The sequence below is a fragment of the Chlorocebus sabaeus genome, chromosome 28, assembly GCF_047675955.1.
Source record: "Chlorocebus sabaeus isolate Y175 chromosome 28, mChlSab1.0.hap1, whole genome shotgun sequence".
Lineage (NCBI taxonomy): Eukaryota > Metazoa > Chordata > Mammalia > Primates > Cercopithecidae > Chlorocebus > Chlorocebus sabaeus.
In genome coordinates this window covers 6988051-7011276 of record NC_132931.1, presented here as the reverse complement: position 1 = coordinate 7011276, position 23226 = coordinate 6988051, and the positions used below count along the sequence as shown (strand labels likewise).

The window sequence follows — 23226 nt, the reverse complement described above, 5'->3', positions numbered from 1 at the left end:
TTTAGATATGTTTAGGCACACAAATACTTCCATTGTGTTATCAGTGCCCCCAGTATTCAGTACAGTAAATGCTGTTCAGATTTGTAGCTTAGGAGCAATAGGCTATACCATCTAGTCTAAGCGGTGTGAACCTCGACTATCTGAGACAGGTTCCAGTTAATTTAGAAAGCTTATTTTTTTACTTTATTTTCATTATTTTTGAGACACAGTCTCACTGTCAGCCAGACTGGAGTGTAGTGGCATGATCTCTGCTCACTGCAACCTCTGCCTCCTGGATTCAAGCAATTCTCCCGACTCAGCCTCCTGAGTAGCTGGGATTACAGGCGTGCACCAACGTACCCAGCAAATTTTTGTATTTTTAGTAGAGACGGGGTTTCACCATGTTGTCCAGGTTGGTCTCGAACTCCTGACCTCAGGTAATCTGCCTGCCTTGGCCTCCCAAATTGCTGGGATTACAGGTGTGAGCCACCATGCCCGGCCTAATTTAGGAAGTTTTTTTAGCCATGGTTGAGGACGCACATCTGCGACAGCCTCAGGAGGTCCTGACCACATGTGCCCAAGGTCGTCAGGGCACAGCTTGGCTTTATATATTTTAGGGAGACATGAAACATCAATCAATATATGTAAGAAGTACATAGGTTCCGTCCAGAAAGGTGGGACAACTCGACAGGCAGAGGGTTTCCAGGTCACAGGTAGTAGGTAAGAGACACATGGTTACATTCTTTTGAGTTTCTGATTAACCTTTCCAAAGAAGTCAATCAGATATGAATTTGTCTCAGTGAGCAGAGGAATGACTTTGAATAGAATGGGAGGCAGGTTGGCCATAAGCAATTCCCAGGTTGACTTTTCCCTTTAGTTTAATGATTTGGGGGCCCCAAGATTTATTTTATTTATTTTCCTTTCACAGTGTGTAGTAGACTAGACCACTAGGTTTGAGGAAGTACACTCTCCGACGTTTGCACAATGACGAAATCACCTAACAATGCCTTTCTCAGAATCTACCCCTGGTGTTAAGTGGTGCACGACTGTACAGGAAAGCCTCTTTGGCCTAGCGTGGTGCACAGCGGGTCTTAATTAATATGACTTACCTTGAAAAGGGGAAGCATTGATCATATTTGAAACAGAAGAGGGCATTTGTTGAAAGGAAGGGAAAAAAGATGTTGAAAAAGAAAATAATTGAGGAGTGTAGGTCAAAATAGGATAAGATAGCTGTGGTTTTGAGTATGGATGGAGACGGTAACTTTCAAGAACAAAGAAAATTCTCTGAATTGAAGGTAAGAAAGAAAGGAAGGGGAGGGAAGGAAAGTCATTGATTGAGGGCTTATATCATCCTAAGTGAGTATAGATATCATCTTATTCAATCTTTACAGCAATACAGTGGAGGGTGGATGAACATTAATTATTTTTTTTAATTAAAAAAATTCTTTTTTTGAGACAAAGTCTCACTCTGTTGCTCAGGCTGGAGTGCAGTGGCTCATTGCAACCTCCGCCTTCCAGTTTCAAGTGATTCTTGTGCCTCACCCTCCTGAGTAGCTGGGATTACAGGCGTGTGCCACCATGCCCGGCTCATGTTTGTATTTTGGTAAAGACGGGGTTTCACCATGTTGGCCAGGCTGGTTTGAACTCCTGACCTCAAGTGATCCACCCGCCTTGGCCTCCCAAAGTGCTGGGATTACAGGCATGAGCCACCACGCCTGGTCCAGATTTTATAGGTAGAAAAACTGAAGTCGAGAAGAGGTAGGAGATTTGCCCAAGAACACAGCACAAAACTGGTGTTTGAATCTCGACTTGCAAGGCTGATGAAACCCAGTATCCCTTTGTTGCACCACACTGTGTGAGAAGTTTGCCTTAGGAACTGCTGCGGCCAAGGTGAAGTTAGAAGAACCATGAGCAGTTGGGCAACCACACATTTTTTTTCATTCAAACTGGAACCCACTGGGAGGCAAAGGGGTTGGTAATATTATTTATTTTATTTTATTTCATTTCATTTTATTTTATTTGAGATGGAGTCTTGCTCTGTCGCCCAAGCTGGAGTGCAATGGCACGGTATCAGCTCACTGCAACCTCCACCTTCTGGGTTCAAGGTGTTCTCCTGCCTCAGCCTCCCGAGTAGCTGGGATTACAGGCATGCGCCACCACGCCCAGCTAATTTTTGTATTTTTAGTAGAGATGAGGTTTCCCCCTGTTGTCCAGGCTGATCTCAAACCCCTGATCTCAAGTGATTCAAAGTGCTGGGATTACAGGCGTGAGCCACCGCTCCTGGCCTCATGTTGGTATCTTATTGCTACAAAGAGTCTTTTGTCAGTCTTAAGGTCTCTGTTTTAATGTGAATGCTGGTCGGCTGTGCCTGAATAAACTTTTGAATGCCCTTGGCTGAGAGGAGAGGTCTGCTCAGTTGTGGGGGCTTAGAATTTTAGTTTGGTTTACATTGCGATGAATAATGAGCCAATGATACAGCTCTTTATCTTGGCTGCATCCTCCCTTTTCAATGATGTGTCTTCAGAGAGAGGAGTCTTTAGGAGGAAAGAAATGTGGAAGAGTAACGATTGGGTAGTAAGCCGAGGAGATGAAGAGTGTGATATGGTTTGGACCTGTGTCCCCACCCAAATTGCATCTTGAATTGTAATCCCCAATGTTGGAGGTGGGGCCCTGGGGGAGGCAATTGGATCATGGGGAGGGTTTCTAATGGCTTAGCACCATCCCCTCAGTGCTGTTCTCGTGATAGAGCTCTCATGAGATTTGGCTGTTTAAAAATGTATATCACCTCCCGCACTTTCCCTCTTCCTCCTGCTCTGGTCATGTAAGACGTGCCTGCTTCCCCTTCATCCTTCACCATGATTATAAGTTTCCTGAGGCCTCCCAACCATGCTTCTTGTACAGCTTGCAGTTCCGTGAGCCAACGAAACCTCTTTGCTTTATAAATTACACAGTTTCCATTATTCCTTTTTCTTTTCTTTTTTTTTTGAGACAGTTTCACTCTTGTCCCCCAGGCTGGAATGCAATGGCGTGATCTTGGCTCACTGCAACCTCCACCTCCTGGGTTCAAGTGATTCTCCTGCCTCAGCCTCCTGAGAAGCTGGGATTACAGGCATGCGCCACTACCCCTGGCTAATTTTTGTATTTTTAGTAGAGTCAGGCTTTCACCATGATGGCCAGGCTCATCTCATACTCCTGACTTCAAGTGATCCACCTGCCTAGGCCTCCTAAAGTGCCAGGTATTTCTTTATAGCACTGTGACAATGGACTAATACAGGGGATAAGTTAGGAATACAAGCTACCTGCTAGTGGCTACCACATTGCTCTGAAGCATGTGAATAGAAGAGTGGTGGTCGGTGGTGGTGGGTGCGCCAGAAGTGGGGTTGGAGGTTGTAATTTCCCAACAGGTTCTTTCTGCCTGGTGCACAGACAAAAGCAATTCACAGAGATCGTGATACTGCAGTAAAGAAAGAGTTTAATTGGTGTGAGGCTGGCCATGCAGAAGATGGAGTTATTACTCAAATCAATCTCCTGAAGGCTTGGAGGTGAGTGTTTCTCAAAAATAGTTTAGTGGACAGGGGGCTAGGGAATGGGGAATGCTGGTTGGTTGGGGATGAAATCACAGGGATGTGGAAAAGAGGTTTTGTGTGCTGAGTCAGCCTCTGACATTATTCCTGCAGAATACCATAAGATTAGCCGTAAGGGTTATAAAATCCGGCCTAAGATAGAATGATCTTTGGTTGTATAATTTTTGATAAGTAGGACATAGAATATTGCTGGTTTAATGAAGACAGCTAAATCATGAGTTATTGGTAAAAATACCCTTATATTTAACTATGAGTTTTCTTACTTAAGTGAACACCTGAAATTCATAGCTATAAAAATGGTTAACATGCTGGGCAAAGTGGCTCACGCCAGTAATCCTGGCACTTTACGAGAATGAGACAGGCAGATTACCTGAGGTCACGAGGTCAAGAGCAGCCTGGCCAATATGGCAAAACCCCGTCTCCACTAAAAATACAAAAAAAATTAGTGGGTTTGGTGGTGTGTGTCTGTAATTCCAGTTACTTGGGAGGCCGAGGCACAAGAATCGCTTGAACCTGGGAGGCAGAAGTTGCAGCGAGCCGAGATCATGCTACTGTATTCCAGCCTGGGCAACAGAGTGAGACTGTCTCAAAAAAAAAAAAAAAAAAAAGAAAGAAAAAATTAACAGGAAAGCAACTTAAAGAATGACTATCACAGTTTTTGTAAATAAATAATCCAGGTAAACTATTAAATCAATCAGTCAACCAATGAGATAAATGTAATGGAATAAGTCCTTGTAAACAAACTTGTGATATGATTATATGGAAGCCACATGACCCACTGAGTTATGAGTCACAGGCTCTGGGTGAAGTCAACTGGGGTCATCAGAAATGTAGAAGTCTGAAAAGACATCTCAAAAGGTCAATCTCGAGTTCTACAATAGTGATATTGTCTACAGGAATCATTGGAGAGGTTACAAATCTCGTGACCTTCTGAACTGGCCATCATTTAACTACATCTGCATCTTAGCAGAATTCAGGCCCTTCTCATAATCCTAGCCTTGTGGACTTTCATTAGTTTTACAAAGGTGCTTTCGTTTGGGGAAGGGCTATTACCATCCTTGCTTTAAGTTTGAACTATAAATTTCTCCCAAAGGTAGTTTGGCCTATGCCCAGGAATGACCAATGACAGCTTGGACATGAAAAACAAGATGGAGTCAACTACATCAGATTTGTCTTACTGTCATAATTTTGCAAAGGTGGTTTCAAGGTGAAGATCTCATTGTAGCCCTTGTCTGGAAGAACAGGGGCTGTGAGACTGTTGACCACAGCGTTGTCATGAGTTGAGACAGAGGACTCACTAAGCCAGCAAATGGAGGGAATGACAAAATTTGGGAAGAGAAAGGGTAGGAGAGGGAAAGAGAGACAAAGGGAAAGAGATGGCTAGGGAGCAGGCTGCCCCAAAGATGATGTGATCTGCCATTTCTTACATGAAATTCCTTCCTTGCTTCCATTTCTTGAAAAAGTAGTGTTCTTGTCTAAGTAGCTGCTCTGTAATGCTTTGTATATAATAAAACTTCAATTAACTAATTGCTCGGGGGAATGGGGGTGTTGTTGTTAATTGAATTATCTGATTAACTGAAAGTTAATTAGCTAGAAACCCATTGGAATTCCAAGGCATGCTGTGAATATGCCAGCATATCTAAGTTCCCTTTCCTACCAAGGTTAGGAAGGGTAAGGAGTCAAGGCAGAGAGGAAGTGGAACCAGCTTTTATGGAAGGTCTAAGGTGAGTCTGGGACTTGACATGAATCTTATTGTCCGATCTAATTCTTGTAACCATGATGTAAGGCTAACATTACTATCCTATTTTATAGATAAGAAAATTGAGAGGTATCTTAACCATTACAGAATATTGCGTTGCTGCTTGAGAACATGGAATATTCTTAGAGGCATCTCTGGGATATTAATCCACAATGAACAGGTCTTTGCAAACCTACCCCCAAAGGCTCAAGGGAGCTGAGAGGTGAAAGAAAGTGGCTCACAAATGCAGTTTCTCTGAAAGAAACATTTCACAGGGACTTATAAACAGAAGTCATGTCTTGGGTGGCCACTGTTACCCCTGAGATCTAGGGCTTACATACTGTAGGGAAAAGTCTTCTTGCTTTAGAAGAAATGTGTTGAACAATTGAAGTTGACTCCTCAGGGAAAGTCAAGAATTTGCCCAGCAGCAGAATTGATGGCAAGTACGCGCTCTTACTTACGTTCTAAGATAAAGTAGAAATCTTGGAACGTTCTCGGAACTGGGATTAATCAGAAATCAACATGCCAGATTGACATGCAAGATGCCGTTGCTTTAGCCTCCCCATGGATATCAAAGCTAGAGTCAAGTCAAGTGGAGGTTTTAGACTAGAGTGTTCCCCCTTGAATAAGCTCTGATCCTCACCCCAACTTGCTGGCGACTTTGATGAAGCTGAGGGTTATTGAATGAATGTACCCGGAGCAAATCACACTGGGTTCAAGTTCTCATTTTACCATTTTCTGGGTTGTGTGCTCTGGAGTCAACAATTCTTTGTCTTTGTATCTCAGCTTCTTCATCTGCAAAATGTAGCACTGCTTACTTTGGAGGGGTCCTGGGAGACCAGAGATGGGTGATACATGAAATATAGCTTGATCACTATCATTGGCAAGGCCCGTGGCCTTGTTTGGGAAACAGAGACAAACTATGATAAAGACCTGGCAGACACCTTCATTTTAAGATAATCTTTGACATTTCCCTTGATATTAAATTTATCTTTATTTTTATTTTTATTTTTTTTTTGAGACAATCTTGCTCTGTTGCCCAGGCTAGAGTGCAGTGGCACCACGTCGGGCTCACTGCAATCTCCGCCCCCTTGGTTCAAGAGATTTCTCCTACCTCAGCTCCCCCTGAGGTTGGGATTACAGGCGTACACCAACACGCCCGGCTAATTTTTGTATTTTTAGTAGAGATGGGGTTTTACCATGTTGGCCAGCCGGGTCTTGAACCCCTGACCTCAAGTGATCTGCCCACTGCAGCCTCCCAAAGTGTTGGGATTGCAGGCATGAACAACCATGCCCAGCTGCTTTATAAATTAAATACTGACTCTAACCTTCCTTTCTCATTCTTTCGTTCTTTCCCCTCCAAGTGTGATGCACAAAACCTGTCTTAGAAGCATCTATTTGCTAATTTCAGTTTACTCCGGTGTTCTTGCATTTGCATCTCCAACAGAAGAGAACACAATAGGACCCACAGGCATTGTTAGCCACTAAATCAAACATTAGTTTGGCTAAGTCACCAGCCTCTGCTGCCATCGTATTTTTAGGGAATGAAAAGAACAGTTCTTTTTGCTCAGAATGCTAGATTTATATTGCTTTCACTTAGCAAGTTAATAATTGATAAGTTGGGGCAGCAAATTAACACTGAACAAAAGAGGCTGGTGGTACCAGGGTCCTGGGAAGGCTGCCTAAATCAATATACACTCATGAATTTTGAGTGCAAAAGGTTGAGTTGAGAAAGAGAGCACAGATTTAGACCTCCATGAATATTTGAAACACTCTGCACAGGAGAGGCTTGCTACAGCCCAAATGTTAACTGAAGGGGCTTCAGAGAACTGGCTTCGAAACAAATTTGATCGCGGGGGATCTTCCCCTCCGAAGATTTCGTGAGAAAAATCAGTCATCTTTGTTGTTTATGGTGTCAGAAGTCATCTATTAAAAATCTAATAAGGGTATTTTCTAACCAATTAAACATACCAACGCAACATTTGTCTGACTCAATATTCACGGATGCTAGAAAAAGCAAACACATCGTCCTCTGTGATCAACTCAGATATGGTAAAATATTCCAGCCACACCTGCACGCTCTGTCCTCCCCATGCAGGATCTGGCCTTAAAATTTGATTAATCTAAACATTTTGTAAGGTGTCAAAAGAGGTTTCTTGCCTGATGCCTCATGGTCACCCAAACTGTGCCAGCCCAATTGAGGTCAAAATAATATCATCATTCACAGTTTGCTTTTGATATGTCTCCGGCTGGGCCCCCAATCTGAGCTATCAAAGCTGGAAATTTTAAACCAAGTGAGAAAATACTTCTGATGTTAATGATTCACTGAATCTAGCATCCTGCTCTAAAGTCATTTACAGTGTCTGATAACCGCAGTGCCATGGCCAATGAAGACAGTCCATGTCAGATGTTCATGGTGATGGCCACTGTAGCTGTTCAGTATCTGAGAACACGTGTGCACTGATATGTTAATCACCTAGTACGAGAAATAATTCTGTGTCGGTTAAGGGCTCACCTTTTAGAAGACATTAGATAGAATCTTGGCAGAGCACGGTGGCTCACACCTGTAACCTCAGCGCTTTGGGAGGTCGAGGCGGGAGGATCGCTTGAGTCCAGGAGTTTAGATCAGCCTGGGCAACTTAGTGAGACCCCATCTCTACAAAGAATAAAATAATAATAATAGTAATAATAAAATCTCACAATTGGAAGGGCACTGAGTGATTATTCAGTGGAGCCTCCAACTTCCTACACAAAACAGCAATTCCTCCAGTCAGACTCAGGCTCTACTTGCATACCCCTGGTGATGGTGAGCTCATTACCTTGTGAAGCAACTCATTTCTTCTCAAGATACCTCTGACTTTTGGAATGAAGCTTCTTGTGTTGAGCTGTAACCTGCCTCCCCACGCCCAGGGCACAAGAAGATCACTTGGAAGCCTCACAGACGTGGCTTTCTGAATACTGTCTGATACCTCATTGGTTTGCCAATGCTGCTCCTCTCCCATGAAGCGGTTAATTTGAAGAATAATTCAGAACATGTGCTCATTACTGGGTCTTAAAGGCTAAAAGAAAAATTAGGCCCCCCCGCAGTACAGGTGGTATTTGTTCTTTCCCCTGGAATTCTCATGCTAGATATCTTACTTAATGAATTAATGAAAATTTTCAGTTGGGTGATCCTAAGGAATACTTACTTTTGCAATCTCCTCTTTTGCCCATCCACATGGTTTTTCTGTTTCCCCTTCAATAACACCCCAATTAACAAGCAAGGAAAGGTCAAAGCTATAGCTTTCAGACTTGCTGAAAAGGAGTGAGATTCTTTTTGTTGTTGTTGAGATGAAGTTTCGCTCTTGTCACCTAGGCTGGAGTGCAGTGGCACACTCTCAGCTCACTGCAACCTCCACCTCCCTGGTTCAAGCAATTCTCCTGCCTCAGCCTCCTGAGTAGCTGAGATTATAGGCTACTGCCATGATGCCCAGCTAATTTTTGTATTTTTAGTAGAGACAGGGTTTTACCATGTTGGCCAGGCTGGTATCGAACTCCTGACCTCAGGTGATCTGCCTGCGTTGGCCTCCTAAAGTGCTGGGATTACAGGTGCGAGCCACCATGCCTGGCCGGGACTGAGATTCTTAAAAGCAAATCGCATTTAAAGATTAAAAAAAAAAAAAGCCTGTCCCCCAAATTCCAATATACTTTTAAAGTAGGGCCAGGAATATCAGCTATGTAGGATGATTTGTTCCCTCATGAGGAAGATCGTCCTGGCATGGGCTTCTGCAATCCTCCTTTTAAGTAATCAACTGTTATTCTTACGGGGGGAAAAGAGAGAAGTTGCTGGAGGAGAGTGTCCCTTATTGAGTCAAGTAGGATCTGAGTTTTATTCCTAGCTCTTGCAATTTCTAGCTGTGACAACTTCTGCAAGTTGCTAAAGCCTTTTGGACTCCAGTTTGCTGCACTGTACAATTGGGATAAATATCCTCAGCTCATAGGATTCTTATAAAGTGAGATAGTGTACTCAAGGAACTTAGCATGGTGGATTGGTTAGCTGTCACTAGGTCACAAACCACCCCAAACTCAGAAGCTAAAATCATAAGGCATTCGTGGCCTCTCACGTGTGTACGCATCAGCTGAGAATTCTGCTAGTTTGGGCCAGGCTTGGCTGATCTTGGCTGGGCTTGTTCATGATCTTGTGCTGAACTGATGGACGGGCTGAGGATTGGCTGTCTAGGATGGCTTCATTTGCATGTCTGGCAGTGGGCTGGGAGGCAGCTGGAGTTATTGGACCACATGTCTCTCAGCCACCAGCAGGCTAGCTTGAGCTGCTTCACATGGCAGAGGCTCAAAGAGCGGCAGAAGTGTGTACAGCTTTTCAAACTGGCACTGCATCCCTTCTACCATGCTCTCTTGGCCAAAGCAAGTCATTCATCGGATTGCAGTATGGATTCTACCTCTTGATGGGAAGTCATATTGCAAACGGCAGCCACTTTTTCCAATGAATCTGCTTCACACTGAACAGGGTGCAAGTACTCCAAAGATGATAGCTGTTAAAGACGGATTTCACAGGCTGAAAATTGCAAGGACTGGTTTTGTCTGTAGCCTCTTAGTGGAAGCACTTACAAATTGTCCATTAGGAATCCCATATCATAAGCATTTTATTGTCAATATTGGCAATACCTCTTCATTATATTTTTACTAGAATTCATGGAGGGGATGGAGAGCTGGATCAAGCTGTTTGAGGCAGAAGGTGGACTACCTTCTAGGAAAGAATGGAGAGAACTCCTGGTGAGACTTGCTTCTGTCCTTGCAAGGGAGGCAACTGCCAGGAAATCCTGGGGTTCAGAACTGTACTCTTGACACGGAGAAGAGCCCACTTTTTTTTTTTTTTGAGATGGAGTCTTACTCACTCTGTCACCCAGGCTGGAGTGTAGTGGCGTGATCTTGGCTCACTGGAAACTCCATCTCCCAGGTTCATGCCATACTCCTGCCTCAGCCTCTTGAGTAGCTGGGATTACAGGTGTGTGCCATCATGCCTAGCTATTTTTTTTTTTTTTTTTTTTAATTTTTAGAAGAGACGGGATTTCACCATGTTAGCCAGGCTGGTCTTGAACTCCTGACCTCAAATGATCCTCCTGCCTCAGCCTCCCAAAGTGCTGGGATTACAGGCATGAGCCACCGTACCAGGCCCAAAGAACCCACTCTGATGGTTATTGTCTTACTTTCCCCAGATGGGGCAGGGTGCATGCATGCTCCTGGTCTGGTTTGGGGATCCTTATATTTAATTCTTATGCCAGCTCTGTGGTTTCTCCATTATTGTTCCCATTTTACTGTTGCTGAAGTTGAGGCTCTGGCAGCTAGGATGATTTGCAAATGGCAGAGCTAGGGTTGAACCCAGGGAAGTGCTGCTTGATAGAGCTTTTTCTTCATACCTCGCTGCCCTGAGTTTACCAGCAGCAAGACAAGGGTAAAGGAGGAAGAGGGGTCGTCTTTAGTGAGTGCCTAACCTAACACAGGTTAGGCACAGATCTAAGCTGTTCCTATCATTATTTCTTTTCATCCTGATTGCCCTACTGCTTTTAGCCCTATTTTACAGATGAGGAAATTCAGGTTCAGAGAGGTTATGCAGCCTCTTCAAGGTTGCACAGCCAGGAAATGGCAGAGCTGAGATGAAAACTCCTCTGATTCTTCACTACCACTTCTCTGCAAGATCGTCTTTATAGTAACAAGGAAAAGAGGAGGCTCTCCAGGAACTCCAAACCCTGTAGCCTATGGGCTAATTTCCCTCTCAAGAAAGAGCCCCTATAATGAATGATTCAACAATCTCTGGGAGGTGGCAAGTGACCTGAGCTTTGGGAATTGGCTGATAAACATAGTGCTGTTGTCAACCAGGGGCTCCTGGGCCACCTGGGCTGATTCTAGTTGCTCATGATCAAGGTAGGGAAGACTGGTTTAAACCAAGTGGCACTGTCTTTAATCTAGAAGGACTCAGAATGGAAGTACCAAGGACACATCAAACCAGCCTGCAAAATTGCTCATGGCTTTGCAGCACCCACTTAAAAACAATATTCGGGTCGGGCGTGGTGGCTCATGCCTGTAATCCCAGCACTTAGGGAGGCTGAGGCGGGCAGATCATGAAGTCAGGAGATTGAGACCATCCTGGCTAACACAGTGAAACCTCGTCTCTACTAAAAATACAAAAAATTAGCCGGGCGCGGTGGTGGGCACCTGTAGTCCCAGCTACCTGGGAAGCTGAGGCAGGAGAATCACCTGAACCCAGGAGGTGGAGGTTGCAGTGAGTCGAGATTGAGCCACTGCACTTCAGCCTGGGTGACAGAGTGAGACTCTATCTCAAAACAAAAAACAAAAAACAAAAAACAATATTCAAGTGTATGAAACACATTTCTAAAAGTTTTTTAAAATGCTTAACTTTCATCAGCTTCAGCATTTATGTTGCTCCCACATTTTGCATAGAACCGAACTCTTAAATCTGCTGACACCCATTAAATTGATCCTAATGTGGACTCTGAGGCATCAATTTCGTCTTGCTTCTTTGTCTTTTTCTTTGCTCCTTCTAACATTTTTTGTGTTTCTTTTCTCCTCCTCCCCTTCTCCCTTCTCCCTTCTCCTCCCTCCTCCCCTTTTTCCCCCTCCTCCCCTTCTCCTCCCTCCTCCTCCCTGCCTCCGGCCCATTTCTCCTCCTCCTCCTCCTCCTCCTCCTCCTCCTCCTCCTCCTCCTCCTCCTCCTCCTCCTTCTTCTTCTTCTTCTTCTTCTTCTTCTTCTTCTTCTTCTTCTTCTTCTTCTTCTTCCTCTTCCTCTTCCTCTTCCTCTTCCTCTTCCTCTTCCTATTCTTCTTCAACAAGGTCTTGCTTTGCTGCCCAGGCCACAGTGCAGTAACACAATCATAGCTCACTGCAGCCTTCAACTCCTGGGCTCAACTGATGCTCCCTTCTTAGCCTCCGAAGTAGTTGGGACTACAGATGCATGCCACCATGCCCTGCTAATTTTTGGTATTTTGTAGAGATACGGTGTTGCTATGTTGCCCAGGCTGATCTTGAACTCTTGGGCTCAAGGGATCCTCCTGCCTCAGCCTCCCAAAGTGCTGGGATTACAGGAGAGAGCCACTGCACCCATCCTTCTTACGTTTCTTCTTGAGAATGACTAATGAAAACATTACCAATTTGATACGGTATCATTAAGCCATCGTCATCCTCAAGCATGATGTCATCCCAAGCATCTTCTAAATTATGGAAGTGCTTCTTTTTTTACTTCTGTTTCTTCCTTTACCTTGGTAGAGCTAAAGGAGGCAACAGAAATACCTTTAGCTCCACCTCCACCTACCTGTATTCTCTGCAAATCTGTTTGTCTTTTGTTTATCTTGGAAAGTAACATGGGTATTTTCTCTGCCTTCATGGTGGCCATCATCTTTGCAACACCTTCTTGATATACTGGGTGTTCTGGGGCTTGTCAGCTCTTCCAGACAGAAGCTGGATGGGGTAGCAGGCACACCAAAGGGCTCTGCAGAAGCTGTGAAAGAAGAGTAGATGCGTTCTGTGGATGCAGTTACCTGGGTCCCTGTGACAGCAAGAAGTTGAGACTGACTGCCTCTAGCCCCACCTGCTGAATCAATGACCCTGGGCCCCTTGTTCAAGCCCCTTCTACCTCCTGCCATGTTCCCAGGTGGCGGCCTCGCCTTGGATGATATCTTAGCTGCTTCGTGCCCTCTCTGCTCACTTGGTCACCTCTGCCTCTGCTGTGGCCACTGTCACTCCCAACATCTCTTTCCTGGGCCTGGGGCATTCTACATCTCCACCTCTCTCTTGCTTCATGTGACTGATGTTGCTCTGGGCGTCTGAATCCAGATCCTGGGCAGTCCAGGGTGGTGGTCTCAACCCCTGCTCTGGAGGCCGGCTGCCCTGGAGCTGAGCTGCCCTAGGTTGGGCCTGGGCTTTTGGCTGAGGAGTACTTCTCTGACCTAGTTTTTTTTTTTTTTTTTTCCCCTAAGAGGCAGTGTCTTGCTCCATTGCCCAGGCTGGAGCGCAGTAGTGCTATCCTAGTTCACTGCAGCCTTGAATTCCTGGACTCAAGTGATCCTCCCTCCTCAACCTCCAAAGGAGCTTGGACTACAGGCATGCACCACTAGGCCTGGCTAATTATTATTATTATTATTAAATTTTTTTTTTAGAGATGGGGTCTTGCTATGTTGCCCAGGCTGGTTTCAAACTCTTGGGCTCAAACTATCCTCCCACCTCAGCCTCCTAAAATGTTGGGATTATAGGCATGAGCCATTGCACCCAGGCTGACCTAGTTCTGGGAGCCTAGGGAGAGCCCCCAAAGCACTGAGCCCCTCTGTCTGTGGGAATGGAAGGTTCTAGGGTTTGTGTCCCCTTGACTTATTCTTGGGAACTTTCCTTGCATCCCTCCTTTGTCATGGAGCTCTTGAAGGTCCCTCTTACCCTCTTTTGTTTCTTGTTCGTGTCTCTCCTGCCGGCCTGCGAGCCCTCTAAGCACAGGGATCTGGGCCAGGACTGCTCTGTGCACCCCGTGACCAGCCTGTATCTAAACCCCAGCAAATGGAATAGAATCTTTCTTCCTGGGGGCACATCCCTCCACTCTGCCCTCTCCCCTGGCCCCACACAACATTTAACATTCATTTTCCTCCTTAGATCCCTCAGTTCTCACTCCCCTCATTACTCATTCTACAGTTGTCTAAAATGACATTGCAGGAAAACACAGAAGAGAGACATCATGGGGTCCCAAGGGTGAGTAGTGAGCATGGGGCAGTCAGGGGTGACTTTTCAGAGAAGGGGAGGTTGAGGCGAGTCAAGGTGGGCCATGGGCTTTACAGGAAAGATGAGGGAAGGACCCTAGGTGGGCAAAGGCCAGAGGACTTGAACCTGCCTAGAGGGAGGGGCAGCCTGGGTGTGCATGTGGTGAGCATGTGTGTGAGTGCATGTGGGTGTGCGTGTGTGCGTGTGGGTGACTGTGTGAGTGCGTGTGTGTGCAGATCAATAATGAGAAGCCAGGTTGCTAGGCAGCCAGTCCCAGATCTTTGAGTGCCAGTTTTGAGCTGCCTTGAGTGGCAGCAGCAAGCCACAGGAGGAGCTAAGTGAGCAGCCACCTCCCTTGCATTTCAGCCCCAGGTTGGCCGTGCCCCTCTGCACCCACAGCATGGCTACCTTGCTGTGCATAGTCGGGCATTGAAAACACTCGTGGACAATTCCTTTGTCTGCTGCCTGACACCAGTGTGACCGACAGCAGGTCCTGACAACTCAATCTCTGAGTTGCTTCTTAGATCTATGGCCTCCTCCCTGCACCTGTCCTGGCCAATGGTCTCCCTGCCTCCAGCCATTCCTGTCCTAATCACTCTCCACTCCGCTCCCTGCTGCCTGGTTGGCTGCCCTCAACACACTCCTCTGTTTACAACCTTTAAAGGCAGAAGGAGAGTCCATAATCTTGCACGTGGCATTTACTACCTCACTGACCTTCTGACTCTTCAGTGCAAGGTAAGATCCAGCTCCAGCCCCAGCGAGTCACCTCCTCTCCCCGTAACATCTTCTCTGAACGCCTCTGTTCACATCTTTGCGGTGTTTTTCCTCTTCTTTCTTTTCTGTTTGAAACGCTCTTTATCACCTTGTAAAATCCTATTATCAGCTCAGAAGTCGCTTCCTCTCTGCACGCTTTCCAACCCTGGCAGGTGGAATTAATTTCTCCAGCTCAAAGCATCCTCAACCCTCTGCTCACTCTGCTGGCTCCTGCCTTCACAGCTAGACTGTTGCATCCAGACCTGCCCCACGTGCTTGATGCATCCCCAATGCCTGACACAGGGACAACTTGTAATGGCTGCCTTGTCGGTGGTGGCAGGAAGGAGGGACCCACCAGCCCAGGCAGGGTCCCATCCAATGCACACATCCTCTCCTGGGTTTCCCAGGCACACTCATAGGGGCGGCTCTTGCTCTCGGTCAGGTTTCTAGTTCTCGGTCTTATTCACATTCTGTTGCTGGATTTGATTCACTCCAATTATCCCCACAGTCCCGAAGGGCTGCTGGGGACTTGTAAATTCAGCTTTCTGCCTTCTTGCTAACCACAAGCAGTTTCTCTAGGGAGGTGTCTTCTTCCCTATCTAAAGTTTCTTTCTGAAGCTTATTGAATTTCAAGACCACGTTATATTTCCAGCTGGTGTTTTTCAAAGATGGCACATCCTCTGCTGGTGCCCGGATGTAGGAAGTCACACGCCTGGATGGCCTGGGGAGAAAGGAGTACTGGGAGCGGTGACCTACTGCAGTGTAGGATGGTGAGTGAGGCTCGCAACCAGAGAAAGAGGCTGGCACTCATTGCTGTGAGAACTTGGCAGGCAATTAATTGCTCTGTGTCTATTTCCTTATGTCTAAAATGGTGTAAACACAGTGTCTCACTTCTGTGGTCACTATAGGGTTGAATAAGTGAATATATGTAGTGTGCTCAGTGTCTAACACAGAGTAAGCACTCCAAGTTAGCTGTGTTATTGCCTTTCTTTTCTGTCTTCCTTTCTTTTCCTTTCCTTTCCTTCTTTCCTTTCCTTCCTTCCTTCCTTCCTTCCTTCCTTCCTTCCTTCCTTCCTTCCTTCCTTCCTCCCTCCCTCTCTCCCTCCCTCCCTCTCCTTCCTTCCTTCCCTTCCTTCCTTCCTTCCTTCCTTCCTTCCTTCCTTCCTTCCTTCCTTCCTTCCTTCCTTCCTTCCTCCCTTCCTCGCTTCCTTCTTCCCTCCCTCCCTCCCTCCCTCCCTCCCTCCCTCCCTCCCTCCCTTCCTTCCTTCCTTCCTTCCTTCCTTCCTTCCTTCCTTCCTTCCTTCCTTCCTTCTTTCTTTCATTTTCAAAATAAAGGCAGGGTATCATTATATTGCCCAGGCTGATCTCAAGCAATCCTCCTGCTTCGGCCTCCCAAAGTGCTGGGATTACTAGCATGAGCCACCATACCTGGCTCATTAGTGCCTTTCCTGGTGACATCGATTTGTAGTATTTGAGAGCTAGGCAGGGCTACAGAGAAGAGTTCAAATCCTTAACTTCATCATTGAGGAAACTGACATTCTCAGAGAGGAAGGTTTTCACAAAATCACAAAGCCAGTGTGGGGGGACTGGAAAAGTCTGGAGCATGCTGCGGTCCAGGCCAGGGTTCTTTCTTTCTACATGGTGCTGGTGTTTTGGACATTGGGTACTCAGAGATGAATGCAGATGATGGCTGCATTGCCAATGGGAGGTGGGTGGGTGGGTGTCAGCTGCAAGGCGTCCTGACCTCGCTAGCACTGGAATTGCACAACTGCTGGTCTCTGTCCTAATGAGATATCCTCTGTGCAGAGCAATTAAAGGTGAATCTAGACCCCAGAGATTCTCTCGGCTCTGCTGGGCATCTTTTTTTTTTGAGATGGAGTCTTGCTGTGTCACACAGGCTGGAGTGCAATAGCGTGATCTCGGCTCACTGCAGCCTCCGCCTCCCGGGTTCAAGTGATTCTCCTGCCTCAGTCTCTTGAGTAGCTGGGATTACAGGTGTCCACCACCATGCTGGGCTAATTTTTGTGTTTTTAGTAGAGATGGGGTTTCTCCATGCTGGCCAGGCTGGCTTTGAACTCCCAACCTCGTGATGTGCCCACCTCGGCCTCCCAAAGTGCTGGGATTACAGGCGTGAGCCACCGTGTCCAGCACATCTTTGTTCTTTTTGGGTGAACATCATCAAACTATTAAATGAGTTCAGGAAAATTTTAAGCTAAAAAGCTCCCTTGGGAAGGCTGGAAAATGGGAGTTCAGACAAGTTAAGTGTCTTGCTGAAAGTCACGCAGCTACTGAACCCAGGAATTCTACCCCTCAGAGCCACTGTCGCTTCTTGCCGCTCAGCTTCCCTGGTCATCTGAGTTTGGCACTTGTCACCACATGGGCTGAACTAACCCTTGCATGCTTTGGCCTCTGGGGAGAGGTCAGCCCTGCAGCCTTCTTGGCAAAGGACAATCCTGTTTGCCCTGTGTGTGGTGTTTGGTTTGAATTTTTTTCAAAGGACGGGACAGACAGCACTAGAAATGATGCCATGGCTCCGGCACATGGGCTGTGATTTCGCAGGCTGCAACCTCAATGACAAATCAGAATTTTAGACAGAGGTGGCATCTAGAAGTTATCCGGTGTGGGCCAACTCAGTGAGTGGTGTGGAAGCAGGAGGAGAAATGGGTAGGTGTGAACCCCACCATTATCCGGAGAGACACATCAACAGAGTTACTTCCACACCTGGCTGGGTGGTGAGGTCCGTGCTGTGATATTCTCCAACCTCTGCTCGGGTGAGCTTCAGAGCTGGATAGCCTTCTGGATTACGGTCATGGAAAGTCCCATGTACATGGTGGTCTTTGCCTTCAAATGCAAGCTATTTGCAATCCTTATCAGCCTGAGTTCTTCACGGCTTTCATGTTTGCGTGCACGACCTCACCATAGACGTTCCCGGGTGAGGTATAGAGAGCATTCACTTACTGTGCCATTGAACAGTTTCTCATTCTGTAGCCCAGGCTGGAGTGCAGTGGCACGATCTCGGCTCACTGCAACCTCCACCTCCCAGGTTCAAGCAATTCTTGTGCCTCAGCCTCCTGAGTTACTGGGATTACGGGTGCTCACCACTATGTCCGGCTAATTTTTTTGTATTTTTAGTAGAGAAAGGGTTTCATCGTGCTGGCCAGGCTGGTCTCGAACTCCTGACCTTAGGTGATCTGCCCGTCTTGACCTCCCAAAGGAGGCCTCCACATCTGGGATTACAGGTGGGAGCCATTGTGCCCAGCCTGTTTCCATTTTATTTCTAAATTATTACTATTATTAGTTTTAGAGATAAGGTTTCACTCTGTCACCCACAGCCTCTAACTCCTGGGCTTAAGAGATCCTCCTGCCTCAGAGTACAGGCAGGTACCATCACGCCTGGCTAATTTTTTAACTGTTTTTGCAGAAATGAGGTCTCACTAAGTTGCCCGGGCCGGTCTCAAACTCCTGGCCTCAAGCAATCCTCCCACTTTGTCCTCCCAAAGCTTTGGGATTACTGGTGTGAGCCACACCATGCCTGACTTGTTCCCATTTTATGAGGAAATTAAGAATAGAGACATGATGCAGCCGCCTCACTGACCCACGGAAGACAAGAATACAGAAGTCCTGGTTCTTAATTCAGAAGCTTTTCAATTGCACAACTTCCTCTTCCGGGAGGAAGTCCTCCGGCCTTGCCTTCCTTAAATACATCTCAGCAGTGAGAATGTTCTTTGGGGTGCAGTCTCAAGTCTTTACAATGACCTGAAAGGTTCGCCCTGCTCGTGGTCAACCCACAGCTCACTCACGCTCCAGCCACATTGAACTTATAGCACAGCAGGTCCCCAACCTTTCTGGCACCTGAGACTGGTTTCATGGAAGACAGTTTTTCCACGGATGGGGTTGGGGGTGGTTTTGGAATGACTCAAGCACATTCCATTTATTGTGCACTGTATTTCATTGTAATATATAATGAAATAATTCTACAACTCACCATCGTGTAGAATGAGTGGGAGCCCTGAGCTTATTTTCCTGTAACTACACAGTCCCATCTCGGGGTGATGGGAGACCGTGACAGATCATCGGCATTAGATTCTCATAAGGGGCGCGCAACCTAGATCCCACCCAAGCGCAGTTCACCATAGTGTTTGAGCTCCCATGAGAATCTAATGCTGCCACTGATCTGACGGGAGGCGGAGCTCAGACGGTAACACAAGGGTTGAGGAGCAGCTGTAAATACAGATGAAGCTTCAGTAACTTGCCTGCCACTGACCTCCTGCTGTGCAGCCCAGTTCCTAACAGGCCACAAACAGGTCCATGGCTTGGGGACTGGGGACCCCTGTAGCAGCAGATTCTCATCTTTCCCGGACTCTTTTTTTGCCTTCAGCCCTTTGCGCAGCCTGTTTCCTCTATGAGGATTCCTTATCTCTTTTGTCCGGCTAACTTGGAGTCTTCCTCCAGGCATCAGCCGGATTCAGTGTCTCCTCCTGGAAGCTGTTGTCTCTGAATTCCTGAGGCTGTTCAAGTAGTTGCCCCTCCTGCAGAGGTTCTGTTGGAGTGAGACCCAATGTCCCTGCATCTGGTCCCACAAAAAGGTGATGTTCAATGAGAGCCTGACATAGGAACAGGGAAGAAATCAGTAGGCTACACCAGTCCCTTGAGCTGAATCGGGCATATTATGGGATAGATGGCAGGAAGGAGGGGCCATAGCTCTCCTTCCTGGGACCTTGGGATTGCTGGAGGGCAGGTGAGGTGGAGGGAGGTTGTTCCACGAAGAACTGAAGCATCTACAGGACAATTCTCCAGCTTCCTCATCCCAGCAAGCTCACGGTCACGGCTGGACATGTTCAGACACCCTTAAGTAATGTCTTTAAAGGCTCTGTGCACTTTAAAGCGGTGGTTTATTTAATTTCAACAAAGTTGTAGTTGCAATTAGATCTGTCCAGATAATTAACTCCAATTTACTAGTTTGCAACTAGTAATTAATTACTAAAGTCTCCCGAGTGAGCCTTGGCAAGGAAAGTCGCTCCTCTGAGAACAGAGGCTTTATTAGAAAGGCTCAGAAACATAGCCACTTTTGGGAACTTTTTTTCCCTGAAATTCATTATGGCTTGGCCCCGACACAAGGTTGTTGGTGACACTGGGCAAGTATCTTAACCTCCCTCTTGGGAGGAGGGAGCGGTTCTTCACTGAGCTCACAAGAACCAATCATTAGGAGAAACACGATTCCTGAGTTGGGATGCAACTCCTTTTTCTGCGAAGCTGCTTAGTTGCTCCTGGGCAAGGATGAAGGGTGTTTACCTGCTGTTCCACTGAGCATCTCCTGGGTCTGGAGTCTGCGCCTTGGTCACCATTTTCTTTTTTCTTTTCTTTTTTATATACTTTAAGTTCTAGGATACATGTGCAGAGCGTGCAGGTTTGTAGCATAGGTATTCATGTGCCATGGAGGTTTGCTGCACCCATCGACCCGTCATCTACATTAGGTATTTCTCCTAATGCCATCCCTCCCCTAACCCTCCATCCCCCGGCAGGCCCCAGTGTGTGATATTCCCCTCCCTGTGCCCATATGTTCTCATTGTTCAGCTCCCACTTATGAGTGAGAACATGCGGTGTTTGGTTTTCTGTTTCTGCATTAGTTTGCTGAGAATGATGGTTTCCAGCTTCATCCATATCCCTGCAAAGGACATGAATTCATCCTTTTTTATGGCTGCATAGTATTCCATTTTTTCCAGCCACATTTTCTTTATCCAGTCTATCGTTGATGGGCATTTGGGTTGGTTCCAAGTCTGCTATTGTGAACAGTGCTGCAATAAACATACATGTACACGTGTGTTTATGGTAGAATGATTTGTAATCCTTTGGGTATATGCCCAATAATGGGATTGCTGGGTCAAATGATATTTCTAGTCCTAGATTCCTGGGGAATCGCCACACTGTCTTCCACAATGGTTGAACTAATTTAGACTTCCACCAACAGTGTAAAAGCATTCCTATTTCTCCACATCCTCTCCAGCATCTGTTCATTACTGACTTCTTAATGATCACCATTCTAACTGGCATGAGATGATATCTTATTGTGGTTTTGATTTGCATTTCTCTAATGTTGGTGACCATTTTCTTATGGACCTTTTGAGGAATCCAGGGAGAGAAATCCATCTATGTGAGCACCAAACAACACGTGCAGAAATGTTCATAGCAACATTATTGATGGTAGCCCCAAACTGTAAACAACCCAACAACTCCTCATCAGGAGAATGGATGAGTTGTGGTACAGTACAGAGAATGCAATGCTATCTTAGCAATTATTGCTATCCACTATGACTCAGGATGAATATCACAGACACATGTTAAGCAAAAGAGATCAGACAAAAACAGTAAAACATATGGAATGATTGTGTTTATACAAAGTTGGACAGCAGGTAGTTTTAGGGTGATAGAAGTCAGAGTCATGGCCAGGTGCGGTGGCTCACACCTGTAATCCCAGCACTTTGGGAGGCCGAGGCAGGTGGATCACAAGGTCAGGAGTTCGAGAACAGCCTGGCCAACATGGTGAAACCCTGTCTCTATTAAAAACACAAAAATTAGCCAGGCTTTGGTGGGTGCCTGTAATCCCAGCTACACTGAGGCATGAGAATTGCTTGAACCCAGGAGGCGAAGCTTGCGGTGAGCCAATATCGCCCCACTGCACTCCAGCCTGAGTCATGGTTACCTTAGGGATGGGGATTAAGAATAGAGAAAATGCAGGAGAGAAGCTTTTGGAATGATGACAATGTTCTGTATCTTGTTTTGGATGATGCCCTCCTGGGTATTTTTACTATCTAAAACTACTGATTGAGCAGCGCATTGAAGATTTGTGTAATTTATTGCATTATACTATTCTTCAGTAGAGAAATTTACTAGAAAATCCAAAATGGGCTGGGTATGGTGGCTCACACCTGTAATCCCAGCACTTTGGGAGGCCAAGGTAGGCAGACTGCTTGAGCTCAGGAGTTTGAGACCAGGCTGGGCAACATGATGAGACTCTGTCTCTACAAAATATAGTAATAAAAATACAAAAAAAATAGCTGGTCTTGATGGTACACGTCTGTCATCCCAGCTAGAGGAGGCTGAGGTGGGAGGATTGCTTGAGCCTAGGGGGCTGAGGCTGTAGTGAGCTGCGATCACACCACTGTGTGCCAGCTTGAGTAACAGAGTGAGATCATGTATCAAATATATATGGACTCAGGCCTCACCTTAGACTAACTGAATGACAATGTGGGTGCTACACTGAGGCTTGAGTGAAAGTATCTGTCTGGTTTCTCTGGTGATTCTTTTTTTTTTTTTTTTTTTTTTTTTTTGTGAGACAGAGTCTCACTCTTGTCGCCCAGGCTGGAGTGCAATGGCTCCATCTCAGCTCACTGCAACTTCTGCCTCCCAGGTTCAAGCGATTCTCCTGCCTTAGCCTCCTGAATAGCTGGGACTACAGGTGACTGCCACCATACCCGGCTAATTTTTGTATTTTTAGTAGAGATGGGGTTTCACCATGTTGGCCAGGCTGGTCTCGAACTCCTGACCTTGGGTGATCTGCCCACCTTGCCCTCCCAAAATGCTGGGATTACAGGCAAGATCCTGAGAATGAGTAAGATCCATTCAATCCAGACACTTCTCAAAAGAAGACATTCATGCGGCCAAGAGACAGATGAAACCAAAGCTCAACATCGCTGATCATTAGAGAAATGCAAATAAAAACCGCAATGAGATACCATCTCAAGCCAGTCAAAATGGTGATTATTTAAAAGTCCAGAAACAACAAATGCTGGTGAGGTTGCAAAGAAAAAGGAACACTTTTATACTGTTGGTGGGAGTATAAATTCATTTAACCATTGTGGAAGACAGCGTGGTGATTCCTCAAAAATGTAGAGCCAGAAATATCATTTGACTCAGCAATCTCATTACTGGGTTTATACCCAAATGAATATAAATCATTCTGTTACAAAGACACATTCACGTGAATGTTCATTGCAGCAGTGTTCACAATAGCAAAGACACAGAATCAACTCAAATGCCCATCACTGATAGACTGGATAAAGAAAATATGATACATATACACCATGGAATACTACGCAGCCATAAAAAGGAACAAGATTATGCCCTTTGTGGGGACATGGATGGAGGTGGAAGCAGTTATCCTTAGCAAACTAATGTAGGAACAGAAAACCAAACACTGCATATTCTCACTTATAAGTGGGAGTTGAACAATGAGAACACATGGATACATTGTGCGGAACAATACACACTGTAACCTCTTGGGAGTGGGGAGGGAGAGCACCAGAAGAATAGCTAATGGGTGCTGGGCTTCATACCAAGGTGATGGGTTGATCTGTGCAGCAAACCACCATGGCACACATTTGCCTATGTAACAAACCTGCGCATCCTGCATATGTG

At 46.0% G+C, this 23226-nt stretch overlaps 1 pseudogene; it reads right to left on the bottom strand.

The window, feature by feature from the left end:
• Positions 1-11574: 11574 nt before the first annotated feature.
• Positions 11575-14639, bottom strand: LOC140710587 (prefoldin subunit 4-like; annotated as a pseudogene).
• Positions 14640-23226: the final 8587 nt, after the last annotated feature.